General features: G+C 41.0%; 1 protein-coding gene across 1 annotated transcript in view; it reads left to right on the top strand.

Moving 5' to 3' along the window:
• LOC117958237 overlaps window positions 1-11123 on the top strand; it is an 859617-nt gene that overhangs the window by 317684 nt on the left and 530810 nt on the right. The window lies entirely within an intron of this gene.

Raw genomic sequence — 11123 nt, 5'->3', positions numbered from 1 at the left:
TAACCTAGTTACTAACCTAGTTCCTAACCTAGTTCCTAACCTAGTTACTAACATTGTTACTAACCTAGTTACTAACCTAGTTACTGACCTTGTTACTAACCTAGTTACTAACCTAGTTACTAACCTAGTTACTAACCTAGTTACTAACCTAGTTACTAACCTTGTTACTAACCTTGTTACTAACCTAGTTACTAACCTAGCTCTGGGGAGTCATTGCCCGGAGTCCTTATGTTCTTTTTTGCCCAGCATGTTTCCTCGGATCAGAGAGGCTCCAAAATCCTGGTAGCAGCTGTCGCCTTGGTCCCGCTACACGTCCTGCTACTTCCTGCTACTTCCTGCTATGCCATGCTATGCCATGAGCTACTACAAAGAACTACTACAAACTACTATTTATGTGTGACTGTTCTTGCCATTCTTTATTCTAACCCCAACCGGCCCATCAGACACCGCCTACCAAGAGTCTGGGTCTGGGTCTGTCCCAGGTTTCTGCCTAAAAGGAGTTTTTCCTCTCCACTGTGGCCCTGTTGCTTGCTCTGGAAGGAGCAAAGGTTTGTTCCTCTGACGATCCGTGTCCACCTGCAGGAGGAATCAACGAGCCACGTCCTCACTGCCGTCCAAGAGGAGACAACAACGGTTACTTTTGATCCTGTTTGATATGAGCCATGAACACACATGTGACATTCGTCAGTTTAAAAGATAAGAGTTGAGAAACCCTCATATTGTTATGAAAACTGTTAAAGTATCAGACGGTGAAAGACTCCACACTTCAAAGCGTCATGGCTGCCGTCTCTCTGAAGCTACGACGCCTGTGTGTTGTAGCGGAGTGGGATGTGACGTCACTCACACAGGCAGACAATTTCTATCTCTGGCTATCAGGAAGCAAAGAGGGGCCGAGACAGACTCAACGGGAACGATTGAAAAGGGAAGAAACATTTCTTCTCTCGTCTTAGTTACCATGGTTTCATGAGTTTGATTTATTCTCAGAATAACATTCAAAACAGCATGACAACAGATATTACACAGCACCCACCACATCATATGCAATAATAAAATGAAATCATCTTTCACTTCTTACTCACCGGTTACCTTTTTCTTTCGGCTTCATCACAGAATCCACCAGTCAGGTAAATATTTACTGTATTTACATCTTCCTAGTTTTGTGGGAATGCTGTTCTACAGGATAACTTCTGCCAATTTTCTGCCATTTTAACCATTCAACTCTTCAAATCTTCAGCTCTTTCAGCAGATGATGGGACTTCTTCAGCAATTTTTCTGCTTTTTATACTTTTTCAAATATTAAGCTTTTAAACAATTTTTTTAACATTAAAGTCAATGAGAGCAAGCTTCAAATCCTTCAAATCTTCTTCTGCTCCCAAAAGTTTCAGCGCCTTCATAGTTTCACCTACAGACGTGGTTCAAACTTTACTATGTTCACAAATTATTTAGCTATCAGAACATGTCTTTTCAGATTGATATATTTTACAGTTTTTGTGAAAAAGCAGTTTAAGTAGAGCGACCTTTCAAATGACAAGAGTTAAGGATCTTTCTCCATTCACTGCCATGTTAAACATCGTTCACATTTCTGAGCAAAATGCAGAGTGACGCACTTTTTTAAATTGCTGATACGCCCACATTTGTAACTTTATCCACATATACTTTATATCAATACGTTCATAAAGGTTATTTTTTTCTATCTCATATCCCTGTGGCGCAGTGACCATTTGTTTGGCAGCTGGTTTCCGTGTCTAAGGAGCAGTGGTTTCCATTAGCTGATAGGTACAGCAGCTGCATCATTAACAGATAACAGATCAAAGAGATGACATCACAGACATCAAAGGCTTCCTGGCTGTGTTTAAAAAAACATGGCCACTGGTAGTTTGTATCCCATAGCAACTATTTCATTCTCTGTCAATTGCTTTACTGTTGTCTCCACAACTCATTTTAAAACAGACAGAGTGAAAAAAGAAATTGGAGCTGTGTGTCCTTGTGTGTGTGTGTTTGTGTCTGTCTGTGTGTCTCTGTGTGTGTCTGTGTGTGTGTCCTTTTGTGTGTGTGTGTGTGTGTCTCTGTGTGTGTCTGTGGGTGTGTGGGTGTGTCCTTGCGTGTGTGTGTGTGTGTGTGTGTGCTTGTGCGCGCGCTCACGCCAAGAGTGCACACGCAGACAGACAGACAGACACACACACGCACACACACACACACTCAGAGACACACATGCACACACACACACACACACACACAGAGACCCACACACACAGACACACACACACACACACATACACAGAGACACACACAGACGGACACACACACACATACACAGAGACACACACAGACGGACACAAACACACCTACACTCCCTGTTTCATTATATATAACAATGTATTGTATGATAGACAGGTTTTCTGGTGGTAGCGCTGTGGTTCTGTGACGTGCCCTTCATGCCGTGGGCCGCGGGTTCAAATCCCACTGTGTAATGTCAACTTCTAGTGTTGTAAAGGCTTTTAACCAGGTTAGCTTTAGCAAATCAGCTTCAGCATTTTTCAACGATTCTCACCACTTTAACGTCTTCTTACTGATTTAATCTCTTTCTACAGCTTAGCTTTAGCATTTCAAGTTTTTTTAAACATTTTTTCCAAATTCTTTTTTTTTTAAATTAGTGGTGTTATTCAACTTAATTACAACCATTATACAATTATTCTTACAATTTCAACCAGGTTAGCTTTAGCAATTCAGCTGTTCAGCATTCCCACGTGCTGTGTTCTGATGATTCCTCCGGGTTATTTTTTGTTAAGGCAATAAAGGAGTAAATGTGAGTGAAGAGATAAGGAAATAAAGGTTATTAAAGATGAAAGTGAAAATGATACGTTTTCAGCTGAAAATATATTTTAGGCCGAGGTAAACGCAAGGTGTAACAATGAGAAAATGGGTTACTAGTGATGCTAATAAGGGAAGTAGAGGTCACTTTGATTCTGATCATCAATCATTTAAATTGTTTTCAAACTGACTCTTAATGGAAAAAAATGCAAAGACAAAAAACATGTTAATGAGATGTTTCACTTCCTTTCCTTGGTCCAGGAGATGTTTTAGAAATGTAATTCCACATCGCTCCCTGCAGGTCACACACAGAAACTACAGCATCCAGAATGCAACGCTTCCATTTTTTGATGATAAGTTGCAAGTTGTTTTGTAATTTCTGATAATATGAATAAAGATGCTAAAACAATGGGAAGAAATGTAAATTTGATAATACAGCTAAAAAAAATTGCCTTATTTTAAAAAAGGTACTGATTTTCATGGCAGACAAATTAAAAACACAACTGGTGGACAATACCACTTTGTTTTTAATTTGCAAAACAGAAATTTTCTACAGTAAACAAAAGATTTATTTTGTAAAGAGATCAAATCAAACCAACTCTTTACAACTAGTAATTATTTTTTCACAGATCCTGAATTTGATCCGGAAACTCATGTTTGACATTCGGAGGTGTTTTTTTCAGGAACAATTGTTTCAAAACAATAAAACTCAGTTTCTGACTTTAAGTTTAATATCTTATTCTCAGCCTCAGAGCCTCTGTTGTTCTGACATGAATATAAAAGTTTATTTTAACACAAATCTGAAGCTCTCGGTACAGCTCGTATACATGGACACAGGTTTACCAAAAATCTAATGTAACATCACATTTCCTCAGCTTTATACAGTGGATGATCAGGTAAAGAGAGTCAGCTGATGACTGGAATCATGAAGTGTTTCTAGTTCAATTTTTTAAATAATGATAATCAAAGAGATGAAATCAGACAAAATAATGTTCATTGTTGGAGTCTGAGACAGATCTGCTTCACAGTGAAGAGTGAGTACGATGTTGAAAGGACTTTGATTTCAGCAGCTGATCTTCAAGGTCAGAGTTTCTGTCCACAGGAGAGAGACTCTCAGTCCTGCAGAGGACACAGAGACACTGAGGAACCAGCTGACCAGAGCCTAAACCCAGGATAGAGAGGCTGAGTGAATGCGATGTTGAAGGTGTGGACGTGGATCAGTGAGTCAGAGGAGACTGCGTAGAAGGACAGAGAGCCAGCAGGACAGTCCACATACGCTGCTACTCTGTTAGAAACAGAGGAGGACGTGAGGGCTGTTACTCTGCTATTATGCCAGACTGAGTAACCTTCATCATAGCAGCTCAGAGTCCAGGACTGATCATTTTGTCCAAACCAACAGTCATCACTGTCTCCTTGCCTTGTGATTCCTCTGTAACTCACTGATAAATGAACCTCTCCTCTTCTCTCGACCTCCCAGTAATGGCGACCAGTCAGACCATCTCTACACAGCAGCTGAGGACAGGACTCAAACCTCTCTGGATGACCAGGATATGGCTGATCCTCTAGCACACGGGTCACCGTCCTGTTGTAGTCAGACAGTTTGAGGCTTCTGTGTACTGTGTTTGTGTCCAGTTCCAGTTCACAGGCATCTGATAGAAAGAACAAGACACAATACAGCTACAGGTTATCATCTGATGATTTATTAACTTTACTGACAATTAACAGAAGAAAATCATTTAAACTTTAATTTCATATTCATCTGTGAATGATGAACAATCCATGTACAAGTACAACTGATTTAGTTTATGAATACATGTGATGGTGATTTACAGATGTACAGCTGTGTAGACTGAAAACACAATCACAGCAAACGTACTTATGTCAGAAGTACGAGTTTATAAGCAACACAAGGCAACAACGCTATTCGCTAATATCAGTCAAAATAAACTAAGTTAAATTTCTGTTGGCTAGACTTTAAATAAAATGTATTGATTATTTCTGTTGGATCACTTTGTTCAGTTTGTTGTGTTTGTGGATTTTAGATTGATTGATGGATTGAGTTCTAACATCTTTCCAGCCACTCTGACAGAAAACAGATCCTGACTGAAACTCTGGAGAAATTCATCAACGTACAGTCAAGAAAATGTAAAAATCCAGTGTAACATGCAACAAAGTTCTCATGGATCCAATTTTAAAGACACTCACACTTCCTCAGACCAGGTCTCAACCACTGCAGTCCACCTTGGTCCGTCCTACAGGAAGAAACAAAGTCAGAATCAACTTCACACTCCTTCACTCAGATCCTCCATTAATCATGAACCAGAGCTCATCAGTTAGTGATAGAGAAGCAGTGGGAGAGCTGCTGTTGTCTACATCCCCTTCTATCTCACTGTGAGAGTGAACATGATGCTCCTGTATGTGCGTCCAGATCCACAATAATACATCTGTCTTTGTATTTAAAACACAGTTTTAGTTGTTAATCTTTGTACACAAGTACTTTTACTTAATAAAATTTCTTTAAAGTATCTGCAAAGTAATTTTAAAGTAACAAACACAATCAGCAGTACACTAACCTGAGAGTTTCCAGTCTGCAGTGAGGACTCTTCAGTCCAGCCGACAGCTGATCCACTCCTGAATCCTGCAGGTTGTTGTTACTCAGGTCCAGGTCTCTCAGACTTGAGGACTGGGAGCTGAGAACTGAGGACAGAGCTTCACAGCTTCTCTCTGACAGGTTACAGCCACTCAGTCTGAAGAGGAATCAGCAATACATAAGAAAACAATTACAAACAATGGTTCTTTTAATAAGGGAGATATCAGATTTAACCCATAAAAACTCAGACCTATCCCCCCTTTAAACAAAAATATTGGGGGGCATACCACATTATAAATAGACCACAGAGAACAAATTTGAGATTTTCTTTTGAATAACCACCTGTAGTGTCAAGGATCTGAAATGTGACATACAGAATATACAGTTCAGGAATATAGAATGTTTTAATTATTCATTTAGAGGAGCCGGACACCGGCAAAGTCACAGGGGTGCCAAAACCCAGCAATGTCATTGGGTTGCCCTTAAGCAAACACTCTGGGAGAGTGCTTGACGTAGACCCTGGGAGGTCAGTCAAAGTAGACTCTGGGACGTCGTTGATGTAGGCTCTGGGAAGTCGGTTGATGGAGAGTCTGTGAGGTCGGTCAACAGAGACTCTGAGAGGTCTGAAGCCGTTGAACAGCATGGGCTCAGAGCCGCTGAATAGCATGGGCTCTAGTCAGCTGGACAGGATGGTCTCTGGGCTGGAGAGAAGATGATGAAGGGCATGGCATTGGGAGCCATGGTGACCCTTCCTCCGTCTACGGCCTCCATGAGTCCCAGGAAATATATCCATATATTTGAGTACCCTGTGAAGAACGCTGGTGATCGGAGGGTTTACGTGACCAGGTAGCAGTGGGGCAGTCTAAGAAGAGTTCTTGAGGAATAGACAAGTAGACAGGCCCGGTGACTGACAAAAAACTTGAAGTCAGAATGCTAGGTCTGCTACAGCACAGAGATACACAAGGTAATGAGCAAACAAGGGACAGGTGACATTAGGGTTGGAGAACAGGTGAAACACATTACACAATAACAAGGGAGGGAAAACTAACAGACAGGAAGTAAAACAAGACAAGACAGAAAACCAGAATACCAAAATAAAACAGGAAACACAAAAACACAAAATAACATACAAAATAAGTAGGATGGGAGAGAGATTTAGTATCTCTCTCACACGCATGTAGCTCCTTGAGATATTCGTCAGAGGGAGGAACTGTAAAGGTGGCAGGAGCTGGAGTGTGACTGATGAAAGCACTAGCCTGCACCGGTTCGAGGTGCCTCACATCGAGCTGCAAGCAAGCCAGCATCGCACAAATGATGGAGCCCATGGAGCTGGCATCGGCTCCATCTAATGAGCAGTAAGATGAGGAATGATAGCCAGGACCTGTAGCAATGGAGGGCCCCTCTTTAGCATACTAATTAAAGAGAGTGGCTGAAGCCGCCATGGAAACCATATCTTCCTCACCCACAAGCTCAGCAGCAGGTGGATTGGGTTGAGCAGCATCCACCGTACCAGCACCAGAATGGAGGGCCAGTAGAAAATACTTAATCTGGTCCAACTCAGCGGTCAGCAAGTCTACCTTAGCAGACAGCCCGCTAGACTTAGCTGTTTTCCTGCAAGGAGCGCCTGCTTGGATAGGGTAGGTTGGGCTGGGGTCAACTGCTCTGATGAAGACAAGTCAGAATGACCCCCAGGAGTTCCAGCCTAGCAGCCCTCACTGTGCGGAGCAAGTAACTGCAGTTCAAACAGGGGTCCTCTGAGAGGCCTCCCTTAGATGTTGGACCCCAAGACAAGGGGGGCAGAAGTCATGGTTGTATTTGGGTTGAAAGGAGCCATACAAACACTACAACTGTGAGTGTCCATCATTAATGGCGAAGAAACTCCACATTAACTGCGATGACTAAACCAAAAAACACACATATTGTTATTTTTAAACTGTAACTTTAACTAGTAAATTAAAACAATACACAGCACATGCTGTGAGAGGGAAGCGAGAACACTTTATTCACATGCACAATATCTGTCAATATCCGCAACACTCGTGACAGCGACCCACTGAGCCTGAGCAAGGGCACTCCACTAACTATGGGCCAACGTACAATGGTACAGTAAGAGTAAAAATGTTGTTGTTAGTTTATGTGCTGTGAACCAAGACATTACAATGTTGACAAGCTCCTGAGACCGCTATCTAAGACTAGAGAACTTCTAAACCTCATTCACTCTTCTCATCTTTAGTCAGTCCACTAAATCATCAACATACAAAGTAAAAAACATCTCAGAATAACTGAACACCAACCTGAGAGTTTCCAGTCTGCAGTGTGGACTCTTCAGTCCAGCAGACAGCTTCTTCCCTCCTGAATCCTGCAGGTTGTTGTTACTCAGGTCCAGCTCTCTCAGACTAGAGGACTGGGAGCTGAGAACTGAGGACAGAGCTTCACAGCTTCTCTCTGACAGGTTACAGTCACTCAGTCTGAAGAGGAATCAGAAATACATGAGAAAACAATTACAAACAATGGTTGTTTTAATAAGGGAGATTTCATATTTAAGGTGAGAGATGTAACCTCAGAGTAAAACATTGTTTTTGATTCGGTGAGAATGACTGATTGTTGTTTTGCGCTGTTGCAGAACCTTGCGTCAGTGAAGTTGCACTCGTTTGTAATTCTTCTCATCGCAAACAGATGGAAACAGCTGAGCATTTCTACATTTACCTATGACTGTCAGAGTGGAAATGAGTCTCCTTTATGTGCGCCCAGTGCCATTAATAAAACAGAATTAGCCACACGTACAACTTAAGGGGTCATGTTGACAACAATGTCTACCTTTAAAAATGTATCGCAGTAACGTTTACTCAGAGTACATTTATTTGGACCTACTTTTCAATTTGAATTTAACTACATTTGTACTTGCACTTGAGTAAAATATTCTAATACTCTTTCCACCTCTGCCTGACTCACACATCCAGATACAAAGAAACAGATGCAGCCGCTGGTCCAAATACTTGTCCCCTTAAATATGGGGTCCAACCATAATTCCTGCATAGTTCATTCAACAAAGCTTTGAATATTCTCATGTTGAAGCTGAGAGTTAGCTATGTAAACACATAATCATTGTTAAATTTTCAATCAAGGACCAAAATAACAGAATGTTGTCATTGTCCAATACATTTTGACCTAACTTTATTCCAAAATCAGGTTTATGTGCCGTCAATCAAGACATTACAATGTTGACAAGTGCTTTAGTCAGCTATCTCAGACTAGAGGACTTCTAAACCTCGGTCACTCTTTTAATCTTGTTTAGTCAGTCCACTAAATAATCAACATACAAAGAATATGACATCTCAGAGTAACTGAAGACTAACCTGAGAGTTTCCAGTCTGCAGTGTGGACTCTTCAGTCCAGCCAACAGCTTCTTCACTCCTGAATCCTGCAGGTTGTTGTTACTCAGGTCCAGATCTCTCAGACTAGAGGACTGGGAGCTGAGAACTGAGGACAGAGCTTCACAGCTTCCCTCTGACAGGTTACAGCCACTCAACCTGAAGAGAAATCAACAATATATGAGAAAACAATTACAAACTGTGGTTGTTTTAATAAGGAAGATATCAGATTTAAAGTGAGAGTAAATCATTGTTTGTGATTCTGTGAGAATGACTGATTGGTATTTTTCTCTGTTGCAGAACCTCGCCAGTCAGTGAAGTTGCACTTGTTTGTAGTTCTTCTCATTGAGAGTGCAAGCAGATGGAAACAGCTGAGCATTTCTACATTTACCTATGACAGTCAGATTGGAAATGAGTCTCCTTTATGTGCATCCAGCTCCATTAATAAAACCGAAGCAGCCATAAGTACAAACTTACAATACGTTATTTTCTGTCACTAGGGGTTTCTCAATCAAAACAATGGATGTAAAAACAGACTCACGGATAGATTCATCCAATACAGTTTAATCCTTGTTACGTTTAGTAACATCTACTCATATAAATCTGATGAAATAGCTGCAGTTTCCCCCACATAATTACATTTTCTTGATTCGATTTGTATTGGTAGCTAATGTTAGTTAGCTAGTTGACCAGTAAGCAAAAAAGCAAGCTAACATTATTTAGCAGCTAACAATATCACAATATATGTGAACCAAGACATTATAATGTTGACAAGCTTCTGAGTAAGCTATCTCAGACTAGAGGACTTCTAAATCTCATTCTCTCTTAATCTTGTTTAGTCAGTCCACTAAATAATTAACATACAAAGAAAAAAAAACATCTCAGAATAACTGAACACTAACCTGAGAGTTTCCAGTCTGCAGTGAGGACTCTTCAGTCCAGCCAACAGCTTCTTCACTCCTGAATCCTGCAGGTTGTTGTTACTCAGGTCCAGCTCTCTCAGACTAGAGGACTGGGAGCTGAGAACTGAGGACAGAGCTTCACAGCTTCTCTCTGACAGGTTACAGCCACTCAGCCTGAAGAGGAATCAGCAAAACATAAGAAAACAATTACAAACACTGGTTGTTTTAATAAGAGAGATATAAGATTTAAGGTGAGAGATGTAACCTCAGAGTAAAACATTGTTTGTGATTCTGTGAGAATGACTGATTGATATTTTGCTCTGCTGCAGAACCTCGCCAGTCAGTAAAGTTACACTTGTTTGTTGTCCTTTCTTATTGACAGTGGAAACAGATGCAAACAGGTGAGCATTTCCTCATTTACCTATGACTAATTGTCAGAGTGGAAATGAGTCTTCTTTATGTGTGCTCAGCGCCATTAATAAAACAGAATCAGCCATACGTACAACTGAAGTGGTCAAGTTGAATATTTTGTTCACCTTTTAAACTGGGGGAGGGGTTATGTGTCTTACTCTGAAAGGTTTTTTCATTGAGTCATTCAGTTAGTGTTTCTAATATGACAATAAGTGAATAATATTGAGCACTGCTGATTCTGTCTTTTTTGAATCAAAGATGTCTAGCAAAATATCGTGAACCAACACAATCCACTGTTGACACGCTTCTGAGTTGCTTGAGGATTGGGAGCTGAAAACTGAGGACAGAACTTCACATCTTCTCTCTGAAAGGTTGTAGTCAGTAACCCTAGTCATTCCAGTTAATAACACATACATAAAGAAAATACCAGCTTAAAGGGTCATGGTTTTCAAATAACTGAACACTAACCTGAGAGTTTCCAGTCTGCAGTGTGGACTCTTCAGTCCAGCCGACAGTTGCTTCACTCCTGAATCCCGCAGGTTGTTGTTACTCAGGTCCAGGTCTCTCAGACTAGAGGACTGGGAGCTGAGAACTGAGGACAGAGCTTCACAGCTTCTCTCTGTCAGGTTACAGCCACTCAGCCTGAAGAGGAATCAGCAATACAATTACAAACAAAAGTATTTTTTCTAAATTCAATCAAAAATCCCTTAAATCTGGATAGTTGTGTGTGCACGTACAGAGCTTTGTTGGAGGCTTTGACCACTGGCAGCAGCCTCAGAAGAGCCTCCTCTGAAGCAGAGTATTTCTTCAGGTCAAACACCTGAAGGTTGTTGTTGTTACTCAGGTCCAACTCTAGACTAGAGGACTGCGATATGAGGAATGAGGACAGAGCTTCACAGCTTCTCTCTGACAGGTCACAGCCACTTAACCTAAAAATGATTTTCAAACAGTCAGTTTAACACTATGAATTTAGAAAAGAATTCTTTTAATGAAGGTACACTAACCTGAGAGTTTCCAGTCTGCAGTGTGGACTCTTCA

Source organism: Etheostoma cragini, chromosome 15 (assembly GCF_013103735.1).
Source record: "Etheostoma cragini isolate CJK2018 chromosome 15, CSU_Ecrag_1.0, whole genome shotgun sequence".
Lineage (NCBI taxonomy): Eukaryota > Metazoa > Chordata > Actinopteri > Perciformes > Percidae > Etheostoma > Etheostoma cragini.
This window is presented reverse-complemented; position numbering and strand designations above follow the sequence as displayed.